Here is a 14,408-nt window from a genome sequence, read left to right on the forward strand (position 1 = left end):
ATTGCCCCGACCCAGGTCCAGGACCTTGTACTTGACCTTGTTGAACCTCATGAGGTTTGTGTGGGCCCACTTCTCAAGCTTGTCCAGGTACCTCTGGTTAGCATCCTGTCCCTCAGGCATGTCAACTGCGCCACTCATCTTTGTGTCATCTTGCTGAGGGTGCACTCAATTCCAGTGTCTATGTCATTGATGAAATTAAACAGTACTGTTGCCAGTACGGAGCCCTGAGAGACACCACTTGCCACCAGTGTCCATCCAAACATTGTGCCATTGACGACTGCTCTCTGGGTGCAACCATCCAGCCAGTTCTCTGTCAAATCCATACCTCTCCAATTAAGAGAGAAGGATGTTGTGGGAGACCATGTCAAAGGCTTTACAGTAGTCCAGATAGATGACATCTGTAGCCATTCCTTTGTCCACTGATGTAGTTACTCCATCATAGAAGGTCACTTGGTTGGTCAGGCAGGACCTGCCCTTGGTGAAGCCATGCTGGCTGTCATGAATCACGACCCTGTCCTCCATGTGCCTTAGCATAACTTCTAGAAGGATCTGTTCCATGACATTCCCAGGCACAGATGTGAGGCTAACAGGTCAGTAGTTCCTGGGGTTCTCCTTTCTACCCCTTTTTAAAAATGGGTGCAATGTTTCCCTTTTTCCAGCCACCAGGAACTTCACCTGACTGACATGACTTCTCAAATATCATAGAGAGTGACTTGGCAACTACATCAGCCAATTCCCTCAGGACTCTAGGATGCATCTCATGAGGTCCCATGGATTTATGTATATTAAAGTTCTGTAAGTGGTAACAAATCTCATTCTCACAGTGGGAGCGACTTTGCTCTCCCAGTCTCTGTCTTGCAGTTTACCCACTCGAGAAGTGTGGGAAGAGAGCTTGCCCATGAAGACTGAGGCAAAGAAGTTATTGAGTACGTTGGCCTTGTCTTCATCTGTTGTTACCATTTACCAGTCTTGCTTATCTGAGGGATACACTTTCTTTGACCTTCCTTTTCTGGTTGACATTAACTGTAGAAGCCCTTCTTGTTATTCTTTGCATCCCTTGCCAAGTTCAGGCCCAGCGGCACCTTTGCCTTCCTGACCCCATCTCTGCACAACTGGGCAGTGTCCCTACACTCTTCCCAGGATACCTGTCCCTTCTTCCACTGCTTGTGCATTTCCTTCTTTCATTTATTAGATCCACTCACCTATGGAGATTCTTACTTCCAGATAAACATACTTCATTTCTAGATATTCTGAAGTTTGGAAGACAGAAGCACTTTTTTTTTCTTCAATGTATTTTTTAATTGTTATGGCAACTGAACAGCAGATAATGTTGATCTGGTCCCTTTCTCAATTTTGAAGTTTGAGACCACATGTATTGAGCTGTGAGGTTTTAACTAGCAGCTCCTAAAACTTACACCATGAGGGGTTTTGGACTGATAAGCTACAAAAAATTTCCAGAAAAACATGTTTTCTTCATTCTGAACCCAGACTTCCAGTGGGCTGATGGGGACTCCACAGCAGGGATCTGGCCCCAGTATAGCACAGAGGGCTCAGAAGACGAAGACCTCAGGTCATTTGTGGAACCCTGGAAGCCCATAGTGCCACGTGGAGAACTCAAGAGAGCTTACAGGTGATCTGGCTGCTCCCATGCTGTGGTAGCTCACACACCAGTATGGTCTGGGGCAGGGAGGACAGCAGGTAGGAGGCAGCCCAGTGTGCAGCCTGCCACCCTCCTGGCTGCTCAGCACAAATTCCGGGGAAATTCCAGCAGAAAACTGTCCTGATGGGAAATTTTTCTCTGCTTTACACATGTCAGAGCAAAATTCATTTCAACCCCATGAGATTTAGGGTGTCTGTGTGGGATCACAAATTTAAAAAAAAAAAAAGTCGGAAGCAAAGAGAAAATATTATGAAATCAGAAACAGCACTTGTCTGTATGGCAGGAAAGAGACATCTAATGAAAAGAGCTTGTAATTTAGTAAAGACAGTTTATCCAGTTAACAAATAATATGAAACATCAGCTCTGAACCAGACTACACTCACTGAACTTCAGCAACACTTCTGAGAAGATAAAGTAATACTTTGCACTGCTCAGTTTCCCAGGACCTGCCTGAATAAGGGTCCTGTCTTTGCAGCATCTTTCTTGTGTAAGTAAATCAAAAAGACTGATTGGAATTTATTGTTTTGAAGAAAGTTGTAGCTGAGTGCTACTTCTTTCACACACTCTGACTGACTCCTCGCAAAACTCTTTGCCTGACCTCCTGCCTGTTTCATGGGGATCTGAGCTTTACCAAAAGAAAGACACATGCAGCACAATTTTGGAAATAATGAGATGAGCATTTTCTACTCTGCAATTCCCAACATTCTATATAATTGCTGCTTTTAACCCAGTTCCTTTGTGTTACCTGAGAACTATGCACTCCCCTGATGAAAATGACAGAGGATAATGTAAAGAATAGCAGAACACTTCAGAAGCACTTAAAAAAAAAAAAAAGCTTTATTTTAGTTAATTTTTTTTTTTTTTAATCCTTTCCATTTTACTTTTTGCAGCATGTTTAGCTGTACAATATGCTATTTTAAAGACATTATATATACTCAGGGTCCCCATGGACCCCTTGGGATATTGTTGATTTTAACCTCTTTTGCATTTTTTTTAAAGAAAATATTGGTCTTGGTTTTGCAGATGTGTGACACATGCAGATACACATTAAAATTGAAGTCTGTTTTAAAGGTTTTCAAATCTTTTTTTTTAAACAAGAAAAGTCATTTATTTCTTGGTTGTTATTGAAGCCTCTACATCCAACAAAGAATTCAAACATCTTCAGCATCTCTACATTTAAAGAATTTCTTAAGAATTTCAAGTTCTATTTTACGTGATGAAAGTTGTTTTTCTATCCTTTATTTCCTACGAATTCTGTAAGAAATTAACTTGTAAATTGCAGCTCTGGAAGAAATATCCAAATATCACATATTCCAGTTCTGGTACATTTCCTCTGACATTTTGCCAAACATGACACCACTTTCAATCTCATTTAGAAGAATCCATTAGAACCCTGCACGCAGTATTTGCTCTGTCCTTGGCAGAATCCATGCTCCACATGTACCCCTCTTTCTGGAAAGGATGACCTCCACGGATCCACTCCTTTTTCTGCTGTACTGCTGATTGTGGGAACCAAATACTGAATTGTTTGCAGTGCTTACTGTTTAATACAGACTTGCTTCTAAAAGTGACAAAAATATCTCAGTTTTTTTTGTTGTTGTTAAGGGAATAGGTCATTTCTGGCAAGCCAGCAAAAGAATTCCGGCAAGAGGTTCTAGATTTGCAGCACTAGAGACTACGCAGCCACTGGTGTCTAGTAAACAAGATTAAATAGCTGTCTATTCAAACTGCTCTCCAAAAAGTAATAGATTCTACTCTAAAGGACATGTGCACCTCTGTTATCTCCAGCAACCTCAGACTCAAATTTGGTTCAGACTTCTTCCAGTTATATGCACAACCTTTTATTCCCAGTATTTTTTGCACCATTCTTTTCTGATGTTGCTCTCCATGTGAAATTCCCCCTCCCTTATCCTGATTTTGGAACACAAACCTCTTCACATAAATCATTATGAAAACAAAAAACAACCCAGACTAAAAAAATCGACACTTGCTGCAAATCACTAATCACTGTTATTTTTGCACAGGGAGAGCAAAACCGAGAAGGCAGCGGGTTTTAAATGTAGGATAGTAGGATAGTCTAAGAAAAAACAATTAAAATAAGAAGAGTTATCCCTCATGACAAGTCCAAGGTTAGTCAGCTCCCAGGAGCTCTGTATGAGCTTATTCTTTCAGACTGTCTAATAATCATTAGCTGATAACTTTGTGTGTATAAGGTGCTCCCTAGACTGTGTTCTCTTGGATAAACCTATGCTAATGCTACCCAGAGTTTTGCAGATAAATCTGACTATACTGTTATGCATGTTTCCAAGCCAGCTAGGTATAGTTTCTATATCTAGCTGTGATTACACATAGGCCTAGACGTTTAATCTGAGCCCTTTTTGGAAGTTCATATTTCCCCACATCCTAAATCCAGGGCCTCATAGGGAGCTGGCAGCTATTTACATGTTCTCACCATCACCCTTGGGTTATGTTCACTCTCAGAATCCAAGTTAATCCAATTAATGGACGTAGATATTAGCAATGCGACATCTTAATGTCAGTCATTTTACTCCCAAACTCCCAGAAAGCTGAAAATGCCTCATCTAGCTTCATCCCTTCACTACATCTGAGATTTCTCCAGCATTTAATCTACAGAAAGCATCCCTGCCTTTTCTCTAAGCTATTTAAATACAGTGATATTCAGCTTTCTTGCTCTCTAAACAGTTTGCTTCTTCGTGCACCATTCTCAAGTCATTGACTTCACACAGAAAATGAAGGAGAAGCTGTCCCTGGCAGTGGGGCACCAAGTTTGGACACCTGACTTAGGAATGCAGCGTGCCTGGTTTCCCTGCAGGGTCTTTAGAGAGATATAGAAATCTGGGGAGGCTGTATATATGTGCACAGATTGTGTATGTTATAGTTCTGCTTTGAAGAACTCTCCAGAAATGCCAGGTTCTTCACTTCACCTTTTCAAGGGGTGTATTGAAATCTCCTGAATTACCTAAAAATCCAGGTTTCAGCTGGGATAGAGTTATTTGTCTTCCTCATAGCTGGTGGAGTGCTGTCTTGGATTTAGAAAGAGAAGACACTGATGTTTTAGTTGATGCTAAGTAGTCAGGGACTTTTCAGATTCCCAAATCATGCCAAATGCACAAGAAGCTGGAAGGGGGCACAGCTGGGACAGCTGACCCCAACTGACCAAAGGTATATTCCATACTATACAATGTCCTGCTCAGTATATAACTCTGGAAGAAGAAATAGGAAGGAGGAGACATTCCAAGTGATGGCATTTGCCTTCCCGAGTAACCATCAGGTGTGATGAAGCTTTCCTGGAGAAGACTTGGACACCTGCCTGCTGATGGGAGGTAGCAAATGAATCCCTTTTATTGATTTGCTTGTCTGTGTGGCTTTTGCTTTATTTATTAAACTGCCTTTATCTCAACCCATGAGTTTTCTCACTTTTATCCTTCTGATTCACCTCCCCATCCTACTGGGGGAGTGTGAATGAGTGACTGTAGTGCTTATTTGCTGACTGGGGTTAAACCACAACACTATCTTATATGTTTCAATTAGATTCTGTCAATACTGTCCCGGATTTCCATGAGAAAATACCATTTGGTAAAGTCTAAAATTTATTCAAAACATGTCAGGTTAGATGGACTTCGGAAGAGCAATGTAAAATTTCAGCACCTGTGATTCTGCACCACCCAAGCATCCAGGAGCTTTGAAGCTGCCTATTGTGACTAATGAACTCAAGCTCTCCTCTCCAACCACCTCAACCACACTAACCTCAATAGCTTCCATGTGTTCAGCATGAAGTTGCTTTTTTATCAAGAATTCTCAGCAGTCACATGGGCAGGAAGGATTTTTTTCCTTATAAACCCCTGTGAGCAGGTGTTTTATCTGAAATAAGTATTCTAATAGTCTTAGTATTACTCAGATCAAGGAAGGAAGGAATGAAGATCTCAATCTTCAACCAGCTCTGGGTCGAAGGCATCATGGTAGAGGTGTGTTGGACAACATCAGATCTGTTTCGGCACTCAGCACCAGTGTAGGTACCAATACTAAATAAAAAGGGCACTTTTACTTCCTAGCCTATTGACACTGGGAAAACACTGGGAAAAATTCTCCCTTGCTTGTTTCACCAAGCCATGGAGAGATACTGGTCTAAACAGTTTTATGAAGTGAGATAGTTCTTAGCAAGGATGTTCTTTTGTATATGCAGTTTGAATTCAATAATCTAACTTAATAATCAAGTTGTCATTTGCTAATGAGCTTCTGGACCCTTCATCTAGAAAGGACAGCGTGCTCACAGTTCAACAAATCCGAAATCCCTGAGTGACAACAACAACAAAAAAAAAGTTAGAGAAAAAAGTTAGATATACAGTGAACTTCCTGACACTAAAGTTTCTTGCAGTATAGATTTTGCATTTTCAGCACCACAAGGATAAAAGTAGTTAAATTCACTGCAGTTTCAGCAATGCTTAAAGCACTCAGCAAACACACATACACACTAACATGAGACTACTTCATGTAACGTCTCCAGGGCTTGGTCGTCATGACTTACCAATTTTCCAGTTCATCTGGATGACAATAGTCTTCCAAAAGTAGTCCCCAACTAGTTATTAGAGGTGTAGACAGATGACTGTAAACAAATAAGTTAACCCTTATGAAGAAGACTCTCACCACCTTCTTCTTTGAAGAAGACCCCTTCCCCAGCCTGAGATGTCATTGCTGACAGTGCATGCTCACAGTCCATAGGCCTTGTGAGTTAACAGAGGTTAGTGTAACCCACCATTAAGGAAATATTCCAAAAAATAACCTCCATAATGCCTGCTCTTCCTACCTGTTTGGCAAATGGAAGATTCACTGATGAGTTGAGAGCAACACGCGGAGTCAATGTCTAATATAGGAACTTTTGGGATTCCCACTTTTTTCACATTAAGACGTACTTTGTTGTTGTCTTCTCAAACAGAGCAGCAGAAAAGCTACTTGCCTTTGCCTTGTGCTGATCTTTTCCTTGAATAATTCTGCCAGATGTTCTGGGAAGAATGAGTAAAAGACAATCAGGAAGAACAACTTAAGGAGAGGTAAAAGGACAAGTGCTGTGCCAGATGGGTGAGAGGCAGAGAGAAAAAGAACAGAATGGAGATGAAAAGAAAATGAAGGAATAAGATATAGAGCAAGCAGTAATTCATTTCATAAAACTGAGCTTAAAATAAAAGAGGCAGAGAAATGGTAAGAGAACAAATCAAGAGGCTAGAAGAATGGGAGAACACCGGGACTGTACCTTGATGGACATTTAAGTTCCTCCTGCAAGGACAGAACTTGGGAAAAATCCAGGATTTTAGGCTGAGAAAACAGAAGTACTACTACTGTCCTTGCAGTCAAGCTGAGCAGCTGATCATCGAAATACAAATGATTTTGCATGTCAGGTGACTTAAATATGCCCAAAGCATCAAAGGGAGATTTACAACAGAACCTAAACTCAGTTCTTGCACAAGTTTTGCAATGAAGCCCTCAGGGCTAGTAGTTCACTCTCACATACTAACCCTGCACAGGTGTTCACACATCAGATGGATGTACAATCTCTCCTCCAAAACCATTAGTTCATTACACCATGCACCACTTGTTCATTATACTGGGAAAACTGGGCTGTTCCCCTTGCCTTGATAATTTGGCCTGTGGCTGATGATTGCTCTTTTTTTCTCAGAATATTCTAAGTTGATAGTTCTTTCTCTGTTAGAATCTTGTCATAATTTATAAGTATTTTAAAATGACTTGTGGGTGAATGAACAACATGAATATTGCAAAATAATTCATTTTAAAGATATTTAAAGGGCTGTAATGATCTTGAGACTCAGATGGTTATTGCAACTTGAACGATGAATAAAAATGTAGGATTATAAGCAAGATGTAGATGTAGTAAGATTTTTTTCATCACTTTTTGAGTCATTTTCGCATGTGTCTATTATGTGGGTGCTCTAGAACCTGAGAAAGAGTCCAGAACAAAACTTCCTCTTTGTTATCCCTAGGCTGCATTGAGGAGTATGAGGCATCAGGAAATGCAAGCCTTAATGTTATTTCAAATATGGTTGGAGGGGGGGGGAGGGAGGCGTAGACAAGTAGGAAGGATAAAAAGTTCCTACAGAGAACACAAGATGTATATGTGAAAAAGAAGAAATAATTTCTGCAGCTATGTCTAGCCTAATGTTTATGGTTGTCTTGTAAATGAATTTGGTCTACTGCCAACTGCTTAACACTCACCTTGGAAAATTATGATCCAGACATTTTATAAAGCCATATGTTTAAATCTTAAGGCTTTGGATGCATGGGATGCATAGGAGAAGCTCTCATAGAGCCTTGGTCCAAAGCACAGGCTTAATTTAAGCTGAGTGTTCTGATGCATCCCATTACAGTCAGCAGGCCTACAACCATGGGTATAACTAAATACTTTGTGGAACTGGGACCAAACTTCCCTTTTCTTATTCAAGCTCCTATAATTCTTTCTTACCAAAAAAAAAAAAGAAAAAAGAAGAAAGGAAGTCTGCAGTAATGAACATAATGAACATGTCCAGAATGTGAAACTGAGAGATTGAAGTAACCATGATTCTTCTTCTCCTTTCACTCTAGAGGTCAAAGTCTTTCTGGGTGAATTCTCTGGGTTATTAATAGATTTCTGGGACATGTCAGTGGTGAAATTTAGCGTTAAGAAAAAATCAAATAACAGCACATTTCTGCACATTTTATTTGCTGTAATGAATATATGTGGAATTGGATAGCATGAAGCATTTTATGTGGTAATTTTTACATTTTCAGGAGAGGGTCAAGTCTGGGCTAAAAACATTGAGTAGGGAGAGAATAATGATGATTTGGCTTGTGCTGCCTTTCTCCCACTGATTTGGCAGTGAAGGGTTTCAGGTGAACAATGTAATGCTACTTTAGCCAAAACACACATTTTCCTTCACTGTCAAGCAGCTGTTAATCAACTTAAAGACAATTGATGTTTTCACACATCGCCCTGTGTTCTCATGACAGACTTGAAGGAGAAGCAATCTAAGACTTTGCTGAAAGCAAAATACCATCATTTTATCTCCCAAAGTGTGAGGATTCCTGAGGACAGTGGCCAGCTTAGCCATCAGCTAAAGGCCATTGAAAGCAGCAGTGTGGGTACTGTTTGATATCCTTGTGACTTCTAACCTTTGCTAAAGTGCTCCGTGAATTAGCACGGGGGATGTTTTTCTTGATATTTACACACACGGGGGATGCTCTGAACACTGGCAAGCTGGTGTGCCAGTATTTACAGTTCTGCCAAGAGGCTCCTTGAAAATGCCTCTTCTTGTGACCTGACAGCCTGGAAATCCCACTCCTAAGCCTGGCAACCAAATTAACTTTTGTCCAGTTAAAATCGTTTCCAACTTTGCTCTGACTCCTGTTTTACTCCCAGCTGAAAATCACTGCCTGCCACACAGCACAAGCCAACACATCTCTTATCTTTAGTAACACTTCAGCCATCAGGGAAATGCATCCATGCCACAGGGCCCCGACATCCTATGAAGCCAGGCGGGATTGCTCAGTTATCCACAGCATCACTGGGCACTTTCGTTTTGAAAGATTTTGGTATGGTATCCTATTAAACAGACAAGGAAAGTAAAACCCATTAGAGTCCAAGATGTTCCTGTGTAATGCTGACCAGTACTACCCTGAATGCAGCACAAGTTGACAAATGGTGCTAGGAACAGTCAGCTAGGGAAAGGCTCTGGAGCACGACTGTTCATGTAAGTAAAAAGGTCACACTTATAATTACAGATCATCATCTAAATGTGGATATACTCTGGCCTGGCAGGAGTTCATTGAAAATGAACATCCATGGGCAGTTCTTTGTAGTGTTATGACTCGGTAGAAGCAAACAAGCCCCTGAAATTGGTAGCTCTTTCTACCAATGAAGTAAGCAGCATAGATAGAAAGCAAAGAAACCTTCTCAGATAGCCCTTCAGCCCAGGAAATTAGAGGAAAACTTAGTTCCCTCTGACTTTGGCTGCCTAACTGTGGTCCTTGCATAGGCACCTTGGTACGGTGCTAGAGACCTGAGGATAGTTTAAATGCCTCATGAAGCAGGTAGCCCCTCAGGGACAAGGACAGAGCCACATTTCCACCCTCAGCTCCCACCCAACCCTTCTCAGAGACCCTGCGTAATGGGAGAGGGAACCCAGAATCAAAATGGAACTCCCTTTTGAGATGAAGTCCTGGCTCTGTACAGAATTTCACCAGTGGCAAAAGGAATAACTTCCTCAGGTTTTTGCAGGACTTTATCTTGTTAAGGGAAAAATGGGATACAGATACTGCGCAACAGACCTGTCATGACATCTGCAGAGACCAGCTCAAAGATACCTGGAGAGATTAAGTTTTTGAAGATATTCTGCATTCTAAAATGTTATTCCATCAGTAGTTATGCAATTCTAAGAAGACATTTAAGAACCTTAGTGGACTTTTAAGTCAGAAGTTCTTACTTTGTGAATACCTGAAAAACTCATTACATGATACAGTTCAAATTTAGTTTTACCCAAAGATCATATTATAGACCCTCAAAGAAACTTTTTATGACCTTGTCCAGTAAAGTTTTGAAAACTACCAAGGATGGAGATTTCCACAGCGTCCTTGGGTCACTGTTCCAGTGCTTCTTCATTCTCACTTTGAGGGTTTATTTGTATTTTAAGCAGTGATACACCTACAATCCTGAAATTTGTCTCAAGACCTTTTTTTTTTTTCCCAAACCCTGAACTCTTGAGTTGAAAATCTTGGTCTAAGTAAGTGTCAGATTCTCACATCTTTTATTTCTATTGTTTGCATTAATTTCGATTGTTGGCAGTCTGATCACATTGGCGAAGTGCATTACATTCAGGTCATATCTTAGAATGAAATAAAAAACATCCAGACAAAAACAATAACAAAATTAATTATCTTATTGATTCTGGAAAAACACATATAACTGCAGCTGTTCAGGCTCAGTAAAGTACTTTTTGTGTCTTCTTAAATACTAACTACTTAATGAGTTCCAAATTTTCCCCAAGCTATTTGTAATCAGTGCACATTACGTACAGCATATTCAGGCAGTGGCTAATGCCTTTGCTTCCAACATTTCTATTCAACAGTAACAAGGGCTTCAGCAAAGCCCTAAGTTGCTGTAAGTAAGTGGATAAGCAAAATCTATTCTGATACTCTTCAGTTCTATTTCCAGGTGGTACAGGGAAAGGAAGATTCTTACTTTGCTTTCTCTGTTCAAATAACTTCTTCAAGCAAACTAAGAAAGGTAAGAATATTTTTTCTTGCACATGACTATATTTGGCCACAATATGCACTAATTCCAAGCCAAGAAAATTCAAGATGGATTGAACTCCTTCTGTGTTTTTTGTTCTTGTCACTTTTGGTTTTAGCAGTACTAATCAGGCATATTGCAAACAATTTTTGTAATGAAAGAGGAATTATAATGTTCCCCACTTCTCAATATCTCCAGAGTAGGTCAAATCACAGACATGAAGTTGTTCATCTTCATTATAACCAGAGAATCAGCCTTTGGTTATAGAGAAGTTAAAATAGTTAAAAACATGCTTTTCTATTAACAGCTTCCTTTCAAATTGTCACATGTGCTCTGACTTCATCATTCCCGGGTAATACAGGATGGCCTATATTATTGATGAAAGGCACCTATGTGTCATATTGTACAAAAATAAAAAAGGAATTGGAGATTTTTTTGTCTCCTATCTGGACAGATCTTCAACTAATGTAAGTTTAAACCCATTGAGATTTACTCCCTTCATTGAGCTATTGCATTAGAGATCACAGTAGTTAGAGGCATCCCAGGTGGGTCATGGCATGGTTGCCTGTGGTGATAGGTAGATGTGGAGACTGGTCAGACCCTGTCCAGCTCCAGTGGCTGCACCCTGGGGTGCAGCATGGCCCATGCCCAGAGCACCCCAGGGTCAGCGCAAAGCCTTCTCTGGAGTTCACAAAGTCCCACCTCTTTGCTAAAGTCAATATTTAATTTCTCATGACAGATGGCGCTTCAAAGCCCTGGGGTAAAAGGCATTGTCTTTTTATCCTCAGTCTCTTTACTATCTCATTCAGAAGTAATCAGCTGCCATCTGATGTTCTCAAATAAATCACCCTAATATCCTAAAATGTTTAATAAATAGCACAATAAGCTTGATTTAAAACCAAAACACTTCAGAACGCTCTGATACACTTTTCACCATCTGATTTATTTTAACATCCCTCATATTTGAATTTCATGAGGAAAAAGCCCCAGAGTTTGACAGCTACAGCTAACTCCTCGGTCTGCAGTGCTGGGATTTGCATGTTGCCTGCTGGTCAAAGCTGTACAGCTCATCCTTCATCAGCATTTCTTGTAGCATCAGCAGAGTGGGATTAGTAGAGCACAAGGCTGCACTGGATGCATGTTAGCTCTTCGAACCCTGTGGTTCTTCAAAACTCCTGCTCAGCAGATACCAGTGCTGAAGTATTTTAAATTCTGGTTGGCTGGTATACATGAAACTATCAAAACCTCTACATCAGTTCCCCAGCTCACATGTAAATAAACTTCATGCCCTTTTTTGTCTTAATATTTAATGATTAGACAAAAGATGGCACAGGTTCAGAAGAAGAGTTCGAGAAAGGCTAAACCTGGAATAGCCTAGACCTTGGTGATTCCTGCCCTCTTTCGGGATGGCAGCTGGATTTGAGAGCTTCCTTTATACTGCCACCCAGAGTGGGATTTATGAACATATCCTGGGAGCGCCATTGCCAACAGATTGCCAGCATTTGTCCCTGGTTTCTGTGATACAAGGCTGACTGGGTTTTTCTGCAGACTCAAAGATGTAATTCACAGCTGAGAAGCCCAAAAGGTGACAAGCACCTGTAAATACAATAAATACAAGTGATCGCTTCACTGTGAGAGCTGGGGGTGAGGCAGGGTGCTATTATTTGTCATGTTTCCCAGGCTATCTTGAAGGCTTCTTACTCATTTGTGCTGATTTTAGGAGTCCTAGGTAAGGATATATAACTCTTTGCATAGGTCCTTTAGCCTACAATGAACCACATGCAGCAGGACAGCTGGACATCCCAGGCAGTACTTCTTTGCTCATGAAAGCCTGTGCCATGTTCAGTTCAGCCCTACTGAGGTATTGTCTTGGGTCTTTACAGCCCCAACCACCTGAAACCAGTTGGCAGAAACCATGTTCATATTTGTGAAGAAAAGGTCAAATGAGAGTAATTGTTTTGTGGGGAGAAATGGTAGGTGCCTTCCTCTGGTGCTTGGGCGCACTAGTTCAAATTCCTTATTTCAAGGTATGAAAAGACAGAGGGTCCTTAAACTGGACTACATAACACCCAACCCACTTATTCTGGAGATGTTGATGGAGACAAGCAAGTAGAGCACAACACAACCCAAAGACACAGACAAAAGAAAAATAAATGCTGAGAGCATGGTTGATGCTTCAAGTGTCCCTTTGAAGGTTTTGGAGAATATTGCCTACACATCTGGGACTGAGAGGACTGAAAATATTTTACAGTATTCTTTCTTCTGACAACTTGATTAAGACTCACTGTTTTCTCTAGGGTGTATTTGAAGAAGGAGCTGCTCTTGTTCTGTATACTGTATAAACTGTTCTGTGTACTGTATAAATGTAACTACTCCTACATTTATGTAACTACTCCTATATTTATACAGTCCTAAATTTACATTAAGGCCCTTTGAAGGCAACTGCGAGGCTGACGTGGCCCTCAGTGAAAATGAGTTTGACGTCCCTGTTTTAAAAGGTTTGTGCTCAATTGTAACATTCCACCTGGAATGTTCTTGCCCAAACTGACCTGGATTCGTATCACTTTAAAGCCAGTGCTGAAAAGTCAGGTGCCCTCTACAGTCCATTGAGATAAAGAGTTGCTCCAGAGAGCATACTGTCCTGTTTTCCTCAGACACAAGCTTTAGGATGGAATTTATTAGGCATGGGAGATACTTGTCTCCTCACTGTCGGAAGAGACTATGGTTGTCTTAGGCCAGTTATGCTAGTCTTAGACACTTGAATTTAACCTAATCCCATCCTTAGTGTTAGCAGTGAGACGGATTCTTCTTTCCCAAAAAAGAAATACTTTTTGTTGTTAAGTATGTTAACCAGTCAGAGAGTCTTTGCTTCCTCCAAAGCCTTCATCTGTTCTTCCCTCCAGCCCTTTGAGTCTTCCCAGTCCACATGTCAGTGCATGTGAGTGGGGCTAGGATGTGGAAGCACAGGTAGCCAGACCAGTGGTATGACGAAGCTTCTTCCTCCTTCGATCTCCTGTTGCAGGATTGACTCAGGTGTTCATAGCACTTAACCAATGACTTTTTATGAAATGGATGGCCAAGTGAAAAAGAGACGTAAGAATACACTAAAAGACAACTGTGGGACTTGGGTTACATCTACATTACGTAGTTTCGCAGAAGTATTTGAACACATTCCAAACTCAGCAACATTTTAATGCTGTTTCAGCATTGGAGCTCTTCATTCCAGTTATGTCTGCTATGCTATTTCCAGGCACCATGCTCCACGGTATAGTGCAAAGCTGCTGCATAAGTAGTACAAGGAACTGCATGATAGAGTTGTATCCAAAGATACAAACAACTCACAACAGCTAAGTGATATGCAGAAGGTGTACACAGGTGACTCCCTAAATGGTCTCCATCCTCCAGAGCCCACATCCAAATCATCTTCAATGTAATTTCACTCAAAGCAATAGA

The sequence above is a fragment of the Nesoenas mayeri genome (genome assembly GCF_963082525.1).
Source record: "Nesoenas mayeri genome assembly, chromosome: 1".
Taxonomy (NCBI): Eukaryota; Metazoa; Chordata; class Aves; order Columbiformes; family Columbidae; genus Nesoenas; species Nesoenas mayeri.